The sequence below is a fragment of the Cydia strobilella genome, chromosome 17 (assembly GCF_947568885.1).
Source record: "Cydia strobilella chromosome 17, ilCydStro3.1, whole genome shotgun sequence".
NCBI lineage: Eukaryota > Metazoa > Arthropoda > Insecta > Lepidoptera > Tortricidae > Cydia > Cydia strobilella.
The window spans coordinates 8,548,085-8,564,254 of NC_086057.1; the positions used below are offsets into that span (position 1 = coordinate 8,548,085).

At 37.7% G+C, this 16,170-nt stretch overlaps 1 protein-coding gene across 1 annotated transcript in view; it reads left to right on the top strand.

Annotated features, from left to right (window-relative positions):
• LOC134748978 (mucin-2) overlaps positions 1–16,170 on the top strand; it is a 91,121-nt gene that overhangs the window by 45,412 nt on the left and 29,539 nt on the right. Inside the window, exon 2 of the mRNA XM_063683846.1 lies at positions 71–105. The gene's annotated coding sequence lies outside the window, so the exon portion shown is untranslated. The remainder of the gene's footprint in view (positions 1–70; positions 106–16,170) is intronic.

The window sequence follows — 16,170 nt, forward strand, 5'->3', positions numbered from 1 at the left end:
ATTGACTTATTGGATCTATTTTTTGAGTTGCATGTCGTGCGCATTTCACATGAGCAATTTGTTGTTCCAGATAACAATGTTTGCGGAGTAATACATGGCGGGGAGGTAAATATTCATTAAAATTGTTTTGATAGACAAAACAAAACAAGTTATAATTTTCAGTTTGAGGCACACGTGTCCTTCCAGTGTGGGATTTCCTCAACCTGAACGGGGATAGAGTGCCACGAAGACCTCTGGATCACATACTTTAAGGGAGTACTTCAGTAGTCAGTCCACTACAGGTTAATATTGCGATATTGCGGCGTTTATGTAAGCTATGTCAAATCACTTAAATTCCTAACTAACACTCTAAAACTATCCGATGGGCAAAGAAATAAATGTCACAAAAACTGTACGCCGTAACTATGAAATAGTTTTTAATCTTCTGGACTGAAAACCATCACTAACCTAGTTGATAAATGATTCATGTGCGAATGTCCTAAAAAGTAGAAAAGGACGTTCAGACTACTGTGTTTAGAACAGACCTATAATTACTCTATCTAATCTAATAACGCTACGCATGATTTGACAAAGAAATAGTTACGTCGTCTATCCTTGATTTAACATCAGATCTAGAATATTGGCTAATGCCAACGTCATTCTTTGTTTGTACAGTGAATTACCCAATAGTTATTATCGTCCATCAATATTCTCGCGTCAAAGGCTGGATGTAATCCTAACAAGCTGTTGCAGCCAGTGTTTAGAGCAGATCTCTAATGAGCGGAGCTTCACGCGACGCGTGCGCCGCGCTCCAGCGCGTGCCACGCTTTCTGCGCGCGCGCAGCATGCGATGCTGCTTTAATTCAACCAAAATACTGTAAATAAGTAATAGTGGCTAATGAGCTGTGACAATTACTACCTTAATTATAATAGTCTCTCCTTATCTCATTGCTTTTAAGCTGGGCAACTGGAAATTTGGCGGAGATGCAGTTGTTGCAGAAGTCGCAATCCGACTGTAACCATAGGCAGGCACTAATATATAAATGTTCATTTACAACATTAGGGTTCAAACGTCAATTAGGTATCGATGCGTTGACCTACGTTTGTTAGTCAAATTTATTATTGACGGACTAAATGTTACGTGTGGTCGACACGAGCTATGTGGGTTACGAAGTCGGTTTCTTATTAAATGTACGCAATTGTAGAATAATTGGAGAAGAATGCAAAATAAATGCTTTATATAACCGGAAGTGGTCTGATTAAGTATAATAAGCATTATTATACAATTTGACTAATTGCTAAAAGCATGTATTAGATCTTGTTATCGTTATCAAATCACTAAAGCTGAGGCTGACCAAAATGAAGTACGTTTTCGACGCGTTCTACGTTCTGCGAGGTAGGGGCCAGTTCACAAAGCCTTTGCTCAACAATACCTACCTTACCTTACCTTACCTTATCTTTACCTTACCATACCTTTTAGGATACCTACTAAAATCTATTTTAGCAAATGATACTTAATAAGACTAATAAGTTAATCAAAATGGCTAGTGTCAGTTTTGGGGCTCTCAACGTCTACGATGCATTGAAGTTTGAAAATTATGTTGTATCAACTATACCAAGACGCTATGCGGTCTAATGACTTCTTCTTTTCTCTGTCAGACTGTATTGTCATCTAATCAAAATCTGATAATAATGAGATTCTGGAAATATCAAGAGAACTCGAAAATATTAGTTTTATAGTAACTTATACCCTCTTATAAATGCGACATTTGATAAAGTAAAACTGATAATGAATAGGTATAATAAAATGATGGCATACAGTTTTGCGATGTCGCTTCTTATTCGTATTTTGTTAATGATTGCGATGTGTTTCAATCTATTCTTTTGTGTACCTATATTTAGAATCTAGTGCATCTAGCTAGTGAAATCTGTTACAGATAGCAAGCAGGCTAATAGGAGCAGGATCACACAAAGCATTACATTAGCATGCGAGCAAAACGACTGTCAGATAATGCTCACAAAGGGGCATTGTTGCGTCTAGATTCGGAAATGTGGAACGACACGGTAATACTTAATACGTAGTAGTTGGTAAGTCACAATAACAGATTACTAAGAAAAAGATGAAAATCTCAACTAAGTAAATCTAAGGAAAGGGAGATTTTTGCAGACTATGTTTGTTTGTATCGTGTATTCGCCGTATCATCAAGACTAGCAGATTTTTCCTTTTCCATGGCGACTTTAATAAAAAAAATTGCACGAAATAATTTAGTTCAGTTAAAGTATATTATAACGTTTTGCTTGTTTTTTGTTGCGATGAGATGTTCTTTTTTTAGTACCAACCTGGTTGGTAGGTTAACCGCATATTGTGTAAAATTGCCACTATAATTTTATTTTATATTATTTTATTTTATTTATACCTACTCTCCATTTAATCTCGGAAACCATCTCGGTCTTAATTTCTTACATACATTTTCTTAGATGGATAGCAGTAAAATAAATAAAAATGTCAATTAGGTACACTCAGCTTATTGCCAAACGTTTACCGCGAGCAACTAAGCATATTTTAATTGTAGACTTTTACGATCAAATTACTTAATTGCTACAGTGTCTTTTACTACCCCTAATAAGTCATAAACCTCCTGTTACATTGGAATACCAAACACACATGTCATTCACACGGCAGTATAGTCATTTAGAATACCAGACAGTTAGTCCCATTATCCTATATCTTTGTCATTTATCTAAACAGCATATAATATTATTGCCATTGCTTACCGAGCGCAAGCTTATGCGAACTAAGTATTTAACAGTTAGCTTACCTATCTGGAGTGAAATTCAGAAATATCAACTTAATTTGTCGTATTTACTGTGCGTATTTATTCATCCATGGGGGCTCGCTACATGTACAGTCAGCAATACTATTCGCTTAGCACCTTTGCATACAAACTTCTATGCAGTGGGGGTACCTTTTCTCTGCCGCTGACTGTACAACGCACAAGAGAGAACTTTCACTGCGAATAATTTATATAGGTATATAGTCAGAAAGCTAAGTGATTACCATGAAACGGAACAGAAAAATGGAAGGGAAAAATGCTGAAGCGCCTCTAATAGGTACACAGTTGTCAATGCGGTTCATGCTGCCCGCTACCAGATTAATAGATGACGGTATATCGTTTAGGAAATGATTACTGGATCGATCCTAACGGTATGGTTCGTGACAAGTTAAAGTAGTACTCAAGTTTCGTGGCCAGGTCATGAATTGATAACTTCATGATGTGGCCAATCGATCATTTCATGAAATTATTGCCACATCATAGAAAGATCAACTCTACCATCTGGCCAGGATAAAACCACCGCGAGAAATTATCTCACACTAATCTTCTCTGTTAAGTGGTAGGACTCGTTAGTACTTAATATTATTTATCTTGACGGCCTAATTTGTAACGTAACAATTGAACCTTTAAGCAGGTCAAAAGATGAGCTCGCTCGGCCGTTGATCTTAATTCTCAAAACGAATCTATCAATCACAGCGCGTAAATGGCCAATCGTAGGCGCTCCTAAGTTTTAATAATCGTATCGACGGTTTTAGCTTGGATTGCGCAAAGTTGTTGCATGGCTGGCGGGAAGTTGTGAGAAAAACGTAAATGGTTTGGTTAAGGTTTGTTATGTAACAGACGTATGATAGGTATTTAAATTAATGACACGCACATGGCGATAACGATGGTATTATTTTTGACGACTTGTGACTTCACAATTACAACTACGGTTGCTGCCAAAACAAATCTTGGAGTCCGTCTAAGCTAACTGAACAGAACAAAATGAGGGAGTGTATTCATAAACGTCATAAATTTCATAGATATTTGGCATAATATTGATGTTGACATTGCCACATTTTTTCTTTGCAAATGCCATGAAGAGTTAGCTTGGTCATGGTCCGTCTCTAGGTTATTGTGGCACCGACCGACTGCCGATTCATTAGTGCGTATTTTTTAGCTGTTTTGTTAAAAAAAAGTTTTGGCCAGTGAACATTACGTTATAGCGTTCATCCTACAACAATACTATAACTTTGCATCATAGGTATTTGGAACCATATTTGTTCACGTTAGTTCAACTTGTCAACATACACTGTTGTCGCATAGACAGTGAAATCCTAACTTGTTACACCTTCCTAATATAGATGTAGTGGGAAGTGAGAATTGGCCAACAATGACACAGTCCAAAACTAACAAACGCACATAGCTCTGCTATTAGAAAAGGTGCAGGTATGTTTGACAGGACTATAGTTAGAAAAGTCTGCAACGATTTTGATAGCATACGCAATGCAAGTGTTATTTATACGTCATAATTTCATAAAAGTTTGACGTTTAACTCTAAGTACTACCGAAACTTCAGTAAAAATACCTCTAGATATTTTATTCTGTAGGACCTGGTCAATTTCTGTTCATTTATTTATATTTTATTATTATTTTTTGAATGAAATTGTGTGGTGTGTTTTATTTGTATTAAATTGTTAATATTAGGTCCTTATACCTATGAAGTTGGCGTTTCTTTCACAGATATTATTTTGTATGTAATTTATTAATTTCAATTGCAATTTCCAAATTAGTTTTTAATTTTAATAGTAGACTATGTAACAAAGGTTTTCAATACAAATAATAGGTTTTTAGGGTTCCGTACCCAAAGGGTAAAAACGGGACCCTATTACTAAGACTTCGCTGTCCGTCTGTCCGTCCGTCTGTCCGTCTGTCTGTCTGTTACCAGGCTATATCTCATGAACCGTGATAGTTAGACAGTTGAAATTTTCACAGATGATGTATTTCTGTCGCCGCTATAACAACAAATACTAAAAACAGAATAAAAATAATATTAAAGTGGGGCTGCCATACAACAAACGCGATTTTTTTGCCGTTTTTTGCATAATGGTACGGAACCCTTAGTGCGCGAGTCCGACTCGCACTTGACCGGTTTTTATTTTTTATTTAGTGTTTCAAATTAAAGCTTGAAACCACCCTTTTCATGTGCTGCCGGTTCTAGTGTTTCAATTACGTATTCAATTCAATTATGATGTTAACAATTTTTAAATAATTAAGATATGTGTAAATATTCCTAACAAAATTTTGTTTGGTTTGAGTTTAACATTGCTGAATAATCCGCAAAATTCAATGTACGAAAATCAGTTTTCATAAAATTCTCCATACAAAACGCCAATTTCATAGGTAAGGACCTAATAGTTATTAAGTCGTGCCGTGCTTCGAATTTGATAGCAAATATAGTTAGCGCTGTACGGCTCCGTCAATACCGGTAATTTTAGTTATGAGAAGTTAACGTTTGACAATCCACGTTACGTTACGTGTTTTAGTTATGAGTAGGGCCTCGCTAATCCGAATTCCGAACAGGCATTTTTTTCATGTTATGAACATCACTTGTAAGCAATAATGTGTATTAACTTTTTATTTTGATTATACTTAGGAAATAAAATATTAGTGAAATATACCTCTACTCTTCTGCTTTACGTTTTCGCACTTCATTTGGAAGGCACTATTAGTCAGAGAAGAAATTTCGAACTTTCGTTACGACAAAGGCAGTGCCCCGCGTTGATTGCGTCCCGATTACAGGGATCACCGGATAATTGAGGGCTCGGATTACCAAGGCTCTACTGTACTACAAACCATGCCACTGTATAGCGCCATCTACTCGTAGTTCAGTTGTCAACCTCGGGGGCACCATTTTTGTTAGACTATACCAACCTCTTTTAGTATCTATCTGTCATCTATTCTGTACAAAAGCAAGAGTACAAGGTTCGAGTGTTCTCACAGGGGAAAGCACGGCAAGGAATAGACTAATAAGGAAGTGACGATTGTAGACGCTTGCGCAAGCGGGTCATCCAATTCAGTGCCCGTGACTTCGCTCCACTTATTATTGTTTTCTTACAATCATAACTAAATCAATGTTTTGTTATGATATTGGCTTTAACCCTTAGATGTTTAGATAATAAAACTAAAGCCAAACAGAACAATTAGAATGATATACTCGTACTCTTATAATAAATATTTTTTGTGGGTATATTCAATGGGTACTCGTATTGTGGGTACATATTCAATTGAATGCCCGTGACTTCGCTCCACTATTACGTTTGTATTTGGTATCTATGAGGTAGCAGCAGTGGTAGCACTTTAAATTCATAACAGTAAGTACATGAAAATTTGTGAACATGATTCGCTATAAAATAAGAGTGAGGGATAAATATACCTACTCGAAGTAGTCGTATAATTGTGTGCTTATTACGCGATTTATGAAACCTTACGGGCCATCTCTAAGCGCCATCCCTCATCATTAATATCTCCAAAAATAGATATTTTTCTATTGTATTGTATTAGACACAGCTCTGTTTCTACAATAGACATTCCAAATGACTAGAAACCTGCACATAAATCGTGACGCCACCGAATTTTAGTTGTGGCTGAAAATTCTTTGCATTGTTATTGTTAGTTCCGGCGGATATATTTTGTGGTCATTACCGTACCTACAACTCTCAATTTCTATCTTCTTTTACTTAACTAGCTTACAACTTAGTTTTGGATAGGCTCTATTTAAACGAATATAGGTACGAAATCCAATGATTAAATTAATGTCCTTTTTTAGTTTACTGTTAGAAAATTTTACTTAATAGGTATAGGTTGTCTGGATTTCCATGTTGTAAATCAGTAAGGTCAGGTCCCCACTTGAGAGAAACATAGTTAATTTAGTTTGGGACAAGAGAAACAGTATGAGGATTCTGTAAAAGTGTTTCTCTTACCCCGCTGTTTCTCTTACCCCACCTGACATTAGCCATTTTACGTCGTGTGACATTTAAGTGACGCGACCGGACAATGATAATTATTGTGGTTGTCTCCATCAAAGCCCTTTAATTCAGATACTGATCTTGAAATCACGTTATTATACTGTAGTTTAAGAACGCGATTGGAAATACATGGCAGGAAATAAATATTTTCTCAGAAGAATCAATAAAGAGGTTAGCATTTCGAGATAGGTAAACTATTTTAGAAACGCATCTAATGGCTATATTAGATCGTTTCGCCCTTTCTTCACATTGTCACCGATATTATGGTCTCGCTTGTACGTGACGGCATGAAAGTGACAGCGTCTCTTTCAATCGCGCGGTGTTAAAAGTGACGTTTATTTCATCACGTGGATGATGCTATCCATCATACGCCTGCAGTACGGGCAAACCGCGGAAAGTTACACTTTATTGAGATTTAATATTACTTTCCCTTGTTTGTGTACATAAAAGTAGCGATAATATTTGGAACAGATCGTCACGCCGGTCTCGTAGAATTATGTCGTGGTTATATTTATGTTATGCTTTTGTGTTCTTTGAGATATATATGTATCGATTTTATTTAGTGAATTAGGTTTTTTAACTACTTAACCTAGTTGAATTAGCAATTTTCCTTTTGAGTAAATCTAAAATATTCCAAAAATACTCTGTATAAACATAACAAGGTCTTCTTTAAGGGTCTACGACAAAATAAAGATACTACAAACTAATGATAATTTTAGATTAGTATGGCAACTAAGGACCCCTTCTGGGTATAGGCCTCCTCCAACTTTTTCCAATGTGTTCTGTTTTGTGCTTTCTTCATCCAACTTTGTCCATATACCCAGAAGGGGTCCTTAAAAAAATATATATATATATATAAGTAAAATGAATTGTATACTTAAGGAATAAAAGGCTCTATTATTATGGCAACTAAAGAAAGATACTTATAAAAACGATGTTTTATTTTATTTATTTTTATTTTATTTTCTTTATTGGAGAAAAAAACAGATACAGGCCAGTGACAATACACAAATAAGATTATAAAATGATAGGTTTAGCATGCATCCTAACACAATTCCCACTAGGAGTTCAGGCATTAATTTTAAGACAGCGTTGTAATCGGAACTTAAACAGATATCCCTACTAAAACTAAAACTACACAACTAAAACTAAACAATAACGATAATTACTCGTAACACAACTTAAGCAGCTAAACTTACATAAACACAAAAATAATTATTACACAAATTACAGTAAATAAATAGTACACAAGAAATAAAGCTACAATATGGGTAATTAAAATTATAGGACCAAGCTGACTTTGCTCTTGAAGTTAGATCGCGTATTATCAAATATGTCAACCGAGACTAGGCGTTTATTGTAATTATTACAAATTCTACGCAGCGGGGCTCGTGCCCCAGCATTAGTGGGGGTCTTAAATATAATTTCAAAATTGAACTGTATTGTTTCAAAGTCTTGGTTCTAAGACACTTTCATAGCAGTTTCAAAAGCAAGATCGTATATGAAAATATTCATTATTTTCACAACAGTCATCGGATTAACCGGTATTTATAGCTCTGATAAAATAACTTACAATGTAAAAGCATTGATTGAAGCGAATGTATGTATTAAGTCTGGTGTAACTGTAACGCGAGAGCTATCCGCCCCCGGCCATCTGACGGACGTTGCGATTATATTCCCACTAATTACGTGCTTATCACACTGATCATGTCCCGTCGGAAACATTTCCAAGAATGAGAAATTTTTACACGGTTAAATTTCAGAAACTTCTCTTATTTTTGGATGGAGATCGAAGTTTCCATTTCCAAAATGAGTTTCTTTTATTTCCTTTGAGATTTTCCTGAGATTTCATGTGCAAGATGCAGAATTTCTGCATCTTGCACATCTCTAACACTGACGCACGAATACCGCTCCGGAGGCCAACTTACAACGAACTTACATTTTGATGTCAGAATGATGTACTTTTTTTATCATTCGCCCGTGCCTCTCGCTCCCGCCAATACATGTTACTTACGAACAAGTACGAGCGAAATTTAAGACATCATTTAGATATTAATATTATTATGACATCAAAATGTAACTTGGAATTGGCCGGTGTGTGATCGAGACTGCGCCAGCGCCACAGACTAATAAGATAGACCAGAGTCTGTCTAAGCTAACTTTGCAACGATTTGAATAGGACAGTGAGGAAGTGTCATTATTAAACGTCATATTTTTTTATAAAAAATCGAAATTCAAATGCTATGCTGAGTTAACCACGGAGTGGGAGCCCCACGAGTCTAACCGGGGATCCGGCAGACCTCGTCGGCGATCGCGGGATAACTTGGACTCCTTCTTGACAGGCTAGCCAGATATAGCATTAAACAGAGACGAGTGGAAAAAGAGGGGGGAGGCCTTTGCCCAGCAGTGGAACACAGTGGGCTCTGAATAATAATAATAATAATACTGAGTACTTGCTACGACTCTATGTGACTTTGCTCTACAGTCTACAGCAGTCCCGCTTGCACTTCGGTGAGCGGATTCGCATCCAACGTGAAGCCTGCCTTACGTCGTGATCATACGTTGAGGTATTTAGCGGGATATTTGTAATGGAATGCTTAGTGGAAATCGGAATGTTGAGAAAGATAGATTCCTTGATGTTATTGCGTGTTGTTTGTAACGAAATAAGGATGACTCACGTTAGACCGGGCCGTGACCGGGCCGGAGCTTCCGGCGCTTACTTTTCTATGACATGACAGGTGATCACGTGATGCTTTTCATAGAAAACGAAGCGCCGGAAGCTCCGGCCCGGTCACGGCCCGGTCTAACGTGAGTCATCCTATAATCTGTAGGTACACGTATTTTATATGGCTTTATCCACGTGACAAAATAAATGTCACTTAATACCACGTGATTGAAAGAGACGGATACTGTCATTATCACGCTGTCACGTAGACAAATGGGCATTTTTTAGGTGGTCGTGTTTTTTTCGCCAGTAAAGTTTTTTTAGTAAGTTTGAAGAGCTCATTTCCTGTAATGTATACGAAATCGTGATTTGGGAATAATAAAATGTATGTAATTTTCCGTTGATATACGAAAATCAGAATCAGCGGGCGCAGCCCGGTCGCATTTTTATCGCTTGTCACCATGCCTGTCACGTTATAACAAGTATGTAAGTGCTAAAGTGACGGGCATAGTGACAGGCGATAAAAATGGAACCGTGCTGCGCCCGCAGAAGTCCGAGAGCTATGGAGCGCAGCATATTAGGTGTGAAACTAAGGGATCGCATCCGGAACACCACACTGCGCTCTAAAACTTAAATAATAGATGTAGCTCGTAAAGCGGCCAAGTTAATGTGGGACTGGGCTGGTCATGTCTGCCGTATGCCGAATGACTTGTTTGGCCCAGATAACCATGGACGCCACGGAGTGGGTGCCCCGGGGGATCCGGCAGACCTCGTCGGCGATGGCGGGATAACTTGGACTCCTTTTTGAGAGACTGGCCAGATGTAGCTCAAAACCGGGAAGACTGGAAGAAGAGGGGGAGGCCTTTGCCCACCAGTGGAACACGATAGGCTTGCAGTAAAATAATAATACGAAAATACTATACGTTTTGGTGACTCACACGAAGATCTTGTACAAAATACGGTGAAATTGCGCTTTTATTGTACAGAATAGGAAATTTTATCTATCCACCAAATTTTATCAAAATCTGAGGAAAAAAGAAAATTGATAAGATGATATCCGTACTAGATCCAGACGTGAAGTAAGCAAACTTTGGAAGACACACAAACTATAACAACTCGCTGGCTACAGAGTACCTACAGAGTTCCATGACTTATGGGAACTTGGTGCAATCTCATTTGATAATATCTTTATCTTGCAGGAATCGGGTTTCTGGCAAATATCCGCTAGATTAGCCCGACTCAGCTCTCAACTATCAATAAACAGCACAACATTCGAACGTCACATTTCTAGTCATGTAAAAAGAAAATAATGTTTGTCCAGTTTCCGGACGAAACAAGTTATCGGGAAATAAACTAGTATCTAACCTTCCAACCCAGAGGGGAACCTAAAAGCCTAGTTATAGGAGCAGTCCATGAGTCCAGTATCTTCACAATATTTTCCTTCACCAGAAAGCTGATTTTTAATACGTAAATTCTGAGAAACTCATTAGTATGGGCCGTTCGTGCCTACATCGCTCGTAAACACTGGGTTTCCGCTTTATCCAATGATAATAAAATAATGAAAGTATTAAATCCCCTTGTTCCCCCTAGATAACCAAGTTTGATAACTGGTTTTATATAAGAAAAACAATTCTTCCTAGCTAACCCGGTTATGAAATGGGATTTTGTTTTCCTCGTAGAAAACTGTTATTTTATTTGGTTTTCTATGCAAAAGAGTTTAATTTTTCTAAGCCAACTTGGTTATCAAACGGGACTTTATTTTCTTTGTAGAAAACTGCGTTAATAAATAAAATTTCTTTATTGCATCAATTACCTATATAATATCGTTAATTAAATTAATTTTATTACAACTCCTTTCTTTAATACATTACGTTTTTTAGTGTAGTGATGTTTTATGAACAGGTGCTAAAGTGATTAACTTTTAGTAGTTTTCTAAAAAAAAAATAAAGTCATGTTTGATAACCAAGTTGACTATGAAGAATAAACTGTTCCGCATAGAAAACCAAATAAAATAACAGTTTTCTACGAGGAAAACAAAATTCTATTTCATAACCGGGTTAGCTATGAAGAAAGGTATTTCCTCGTAGAAAACCAAATAAAATAACGGTTTTCTACGAGGAAAATGAAAATCGCTTTTCATAACAGGGTTAGCTAGGAATAATTATTTTTCCTTATACAAAACCAGTTATCAAACTTGACCCTTGTTCCATATAGATAACCAAGTTTGATAACTAGTTTTATATAAGGAAAAACAATTCTTCCTAGCTAACCCGGTTATGAAATGGGATTTTCATTTTCCTCGTAGAAAACAGTTATTTTATTTGGTTTTCTATGCGGAAGAGTTTATACTTCTTAGCCAACTTATCAAGCGGGACTTTATTTTCTTTCCTTTCTTAAAGGAAGAATTATTTTTTCTTATAAAAAACCAGTTTTCAAACTTGGTTATCTACGAGTAACAATGGATATATACATAAACATTTACTACGCTAATTAAAATAGTCCACCACATTAGACGAATTCAATTATAATGCAACTCCCTTCGATAGCCTTCACTTTCGCTAGATGTTTGAGCATCTTTTGGCCATTGAAAGTGAAAATGATATCATTATAAGTAGTTTGGAGGAACTGGACCGCATCTGACAACCCAAAAGGTCGTATGTACGTTTAGGCATAAAACGCGTATAGGCCTTTTTGAATAGCCGAATTTTAGACTATTTACATTCTCTATGTTATGAAATGTGTGGTAAAAAGGTAGTTTATTCGGTATGCGCATAAACTCAGTCCCTCGAATAACTGCAGAATTAAACAAAATAATAAAAAGACATATGCGTAAAAAAATATTAAAATACTCAAAATAAAGGTCTTTCCGCAGTCATTATGTGCCTCATTAATGATTATAGTCTTATTATAGCTCCAAAAAGAAAAAAAAATGGTCATGAATGTTGAAAGTTGTTAACGAAAACGCAACCGTACCTGCAATGTTGCCATCCGCAAAAACATCAGAATTTCAGCCAATTTCGTTCGGCCCAGCGGGAAACTTTTTAATTCACTCTCTGACCATGGCGATGCACTGCAATGCCACTGAGAATGAAATGGGTTATTTATACCAGAGACGAGTAAATAACATAGACTTGTAGTTTCCATACAACATTACAACATCGTGGATTACGGATGCGTAGAAATAGAAACCCACACATGAGTTGGGTAATTTGGGTATAATGGGTATTGAGCATCAAAACTTATTAGGTATTTGAGCATTTAATCCGAACCTTATTTAAGGAGACATTTTTGTAGAGCCGGCAGTAGATATTGATGGTGTTAGGTAATGTAATTAGAAGTAGAGTTAGACCAAGAAAAATCTGCAGATATTTTAACAGCACACGCAGTGCCAGTGTTTTTTATACGTCATAATTTCATAGAAGTTTCTCGTTAAAAATAATAATAAAAAAAAAACCTAAAATAATACCTGCACTGCGTGTGCTGTCAAAATCTCCGCACTTTTCTTGGACTCTACCAAATAACCCATAATGCCAAAAATTCAATTTTGGTAGGAACGTTCTATTTGAATTTTTGAAAATTGTTTGAAACTGACTATATAGTTATGTCCAGAGGGCCTACCGCGAACCACGTTCGACGTGTTGCCTTTCTGTCGCACTTGTAAATTCGTATGTAAGTGTGACAGGGAGGCAACACGTCGAACGTGGTTCGCGATAGGCCCTCAGTAACGTCTCGATTCGATTCTTAGTTACCTTACACATTAGGCACAAAAGAGGCTCGTGGAGCATCAGCTCCAACCACACTACTTACAAATAAATATTACTCTAATTAACGGTCTATTTCTCACTGGTCCCTGTTTGTACGTTTACCACTATACCGTTGTCGAAGCATGTATCCATGACTGTGAAATTGCGAATGTTCTGCTACGGGACAAACGTCAAATAACTGAAGTCATTTGTTTTTTTTTTTCGGTTGATGACATTGGTTATGATGCTCATCTTTACCATAATACGGTCATAAAAGGGGTTTTTTTATGTATTTTTTCTGTGGCCACTTTTTCATACAAAGGCGTCTGCTATTACTGCTGCTATACTTTTGATCTTAAAAGGGAAGTTGTTAATATATTGGGATTGAAGTAATAATGTAAGGAAAGTATTGTTTCCGAATTCTACGTTTTATATTTCACTATTCCTTTCTCGAAGAAAATAGGTTGTTAAAATTACAAAGTGTAAAAATTAAACATTGAAAATATAAATTAGACCTTAATGTAATAGATATAAGATATAGTATTTGTAAGTCAAGGGTGCTGTATTTCGCCAACAAACTGTCAAGCAGTTTGACGAAACACTATTATTGTAATTGTGTTTTAATACTTTTGTTTAAAAAAAAACCACTAAAACCACAGCTTTACACAAATTTCCCTATCACCACCCACTGATACAAAATTTACACAGGTATTTTAAAGTGTATGTCAAGATATTATGTACATAGGTATCGGCAACAACAAGGGTCATGTAATAAAATAATGGTTTTTCGTACCGATAGCAACCTCAAGATTGACTAAGTTTATTTAAGGCATTAATTTAGCTAAAATATTGTGCACTTAGATCACATTCACTCATTCATTAATCTCAACTGTGCAGTATATACAATACACAGAAACTGAAACACACTGCTATAACAATAACCTATTCCGGATCTTAAAGTAAGGTTAGCAAAGGCGTTGCATCAGCCTCGGTATAAGGGCATGTGTACAAACTGCGCGTGCGCCGCCGCCGTGCATAACACCACGAATTACATCGAAATACACTCGCGCGCACAACTGTTCCGACTAAGTTAACTCTGCACCAAATTTCACAGAACAAAATGTAGAAGTGCCAATGTGGACATCATATTTTCATAGAAATTTGAATTTTTAATAGACCACACAAACTCCACCGACTTGCTGCCGCTTAGGTAGAATCAGCAGAGCCATGCGAGCTTACAGTGCTATTTTGTATTAACATCGCCTCATCCCCATCCCCAGCCCCATCGCCGCCTTGTTGTCGCCCCTTCCTAGTCCTTGCTGCAGGATCTGCTAGCTGGAGTTACTCCAACCTAATGCAAGGAGCTCTAAACACTATATTCAAATGGTGTAGAGAAAATGACTTGTCCATTAATCCGAGCAAGACTGTAATAGTACCATTCACAAGGAAACGAAAGCTGGAAAAGCTTACACAACCAAGACTTAATGGACAAATAATACCGTTCTCAGAAGAGGTCAAGTATCTAGGGGTCACTTTCGACCAAAAGTTAACTTGGAACCCTCACTTGAGAAATATTATACAAAAAGCAAAAATGGCCATGTGGTCATGCTGTCGAATGGCAGGAGCAAGATGGGGCATAAGACCCCAAATTGCTATGTGGTTGTACACAGCGGTAGTGAGGCCCATTATCACCTATGCCTCCGCAGTCTGGTGTAACAAAACCAGCCAAAAGACGGCGATAGATACTCTAAACAGCCTGCAACGCACGGCTTGTTTAACCGCAACAGGCGCCTTCTCCTCGACACCGGGAGCGGCCCTAGACGCACTGCTGGACATCATACCACTCCACCTGCACGTGCAAAAGGAGGCCAAGCAGTGCGTCTACAGAATATGCACGCTAAACAGGCCAAAATAGCGCTCTCAAGCATTAACCAAACTAAAGGCCTGGGTTTTTGCAAATAGAACCCAGCATGCCCACTGATGACACGCACACCGAATGTCATTTTACCAAACTGTACACAGTAGAAATCCCTCCTAGAGACAAATGGACCAACGACCAAATATACGTCGAAGAGGGAAGCCATATTTGGTACACGGATGGTTCCAAGAAAGGCAATGATGTAGGATGTGGGATCTATGGTGAGAGACCTAAGCTTAGAGCTAGCGTCAGCATGGGCACACAGGCATCAATCTTCCAGGCAGAAGTCTTCGCCATCAACAAATGTGCGGAGATTAACCTGGATAGAAACCTAAGACACCAACATATTTACATCAACTTAGACAGCCAGGCTGCTCTGCTGGCACTAGATTCCCTCGAGTCAAACTTAAAACTAGTCCAGAACTGTACAACAAACCTAAATGCACTGGCTAACTCCAACAAAGTCATACTTAGATGGGTACCAGGGCACTCCGACATTAACGGAAACGAAGAAGCGGACGAACTTGCTAGAAAGGGCGCAGACACACCCCTGGTCGGCCCAGAACCGTTCTGTGGAATCACAAAACGGGATGCATACTCTCTGCTCAGCAACATAGAAAAAACGAGAGCAATCGATTGGTGGAAGTTCGTCAAAGGACAAGAACACTCGAAAGCTCTAATCAAAGGGTTCAACGGCAAAACTGCTAAGGAGCTTCTAAGGCTCAAAAGATATAAAACCTGCGCAGTGACTAGAATATTGACTGGACACTGTCAGTTGAACAAACACATGTTCCGAATTGGGAAGAAACAGGATGCGACATGCAGGTTCTGCCAGGAGTCAGAGGAGACTGCAATGCACATTCTCTGTTCCTGTGGACCACTAATGTCAAAAAGAAGTATCCACTTAGGGCGGCACATACTGCAACCCTATGAGGTACAGAACATTACGGCCCAAAGAATCTGGAATTTTCTGGACTCAACGGGCATTAGTAACGAACTTTAAAGGGCCGTCACAATAGATCAC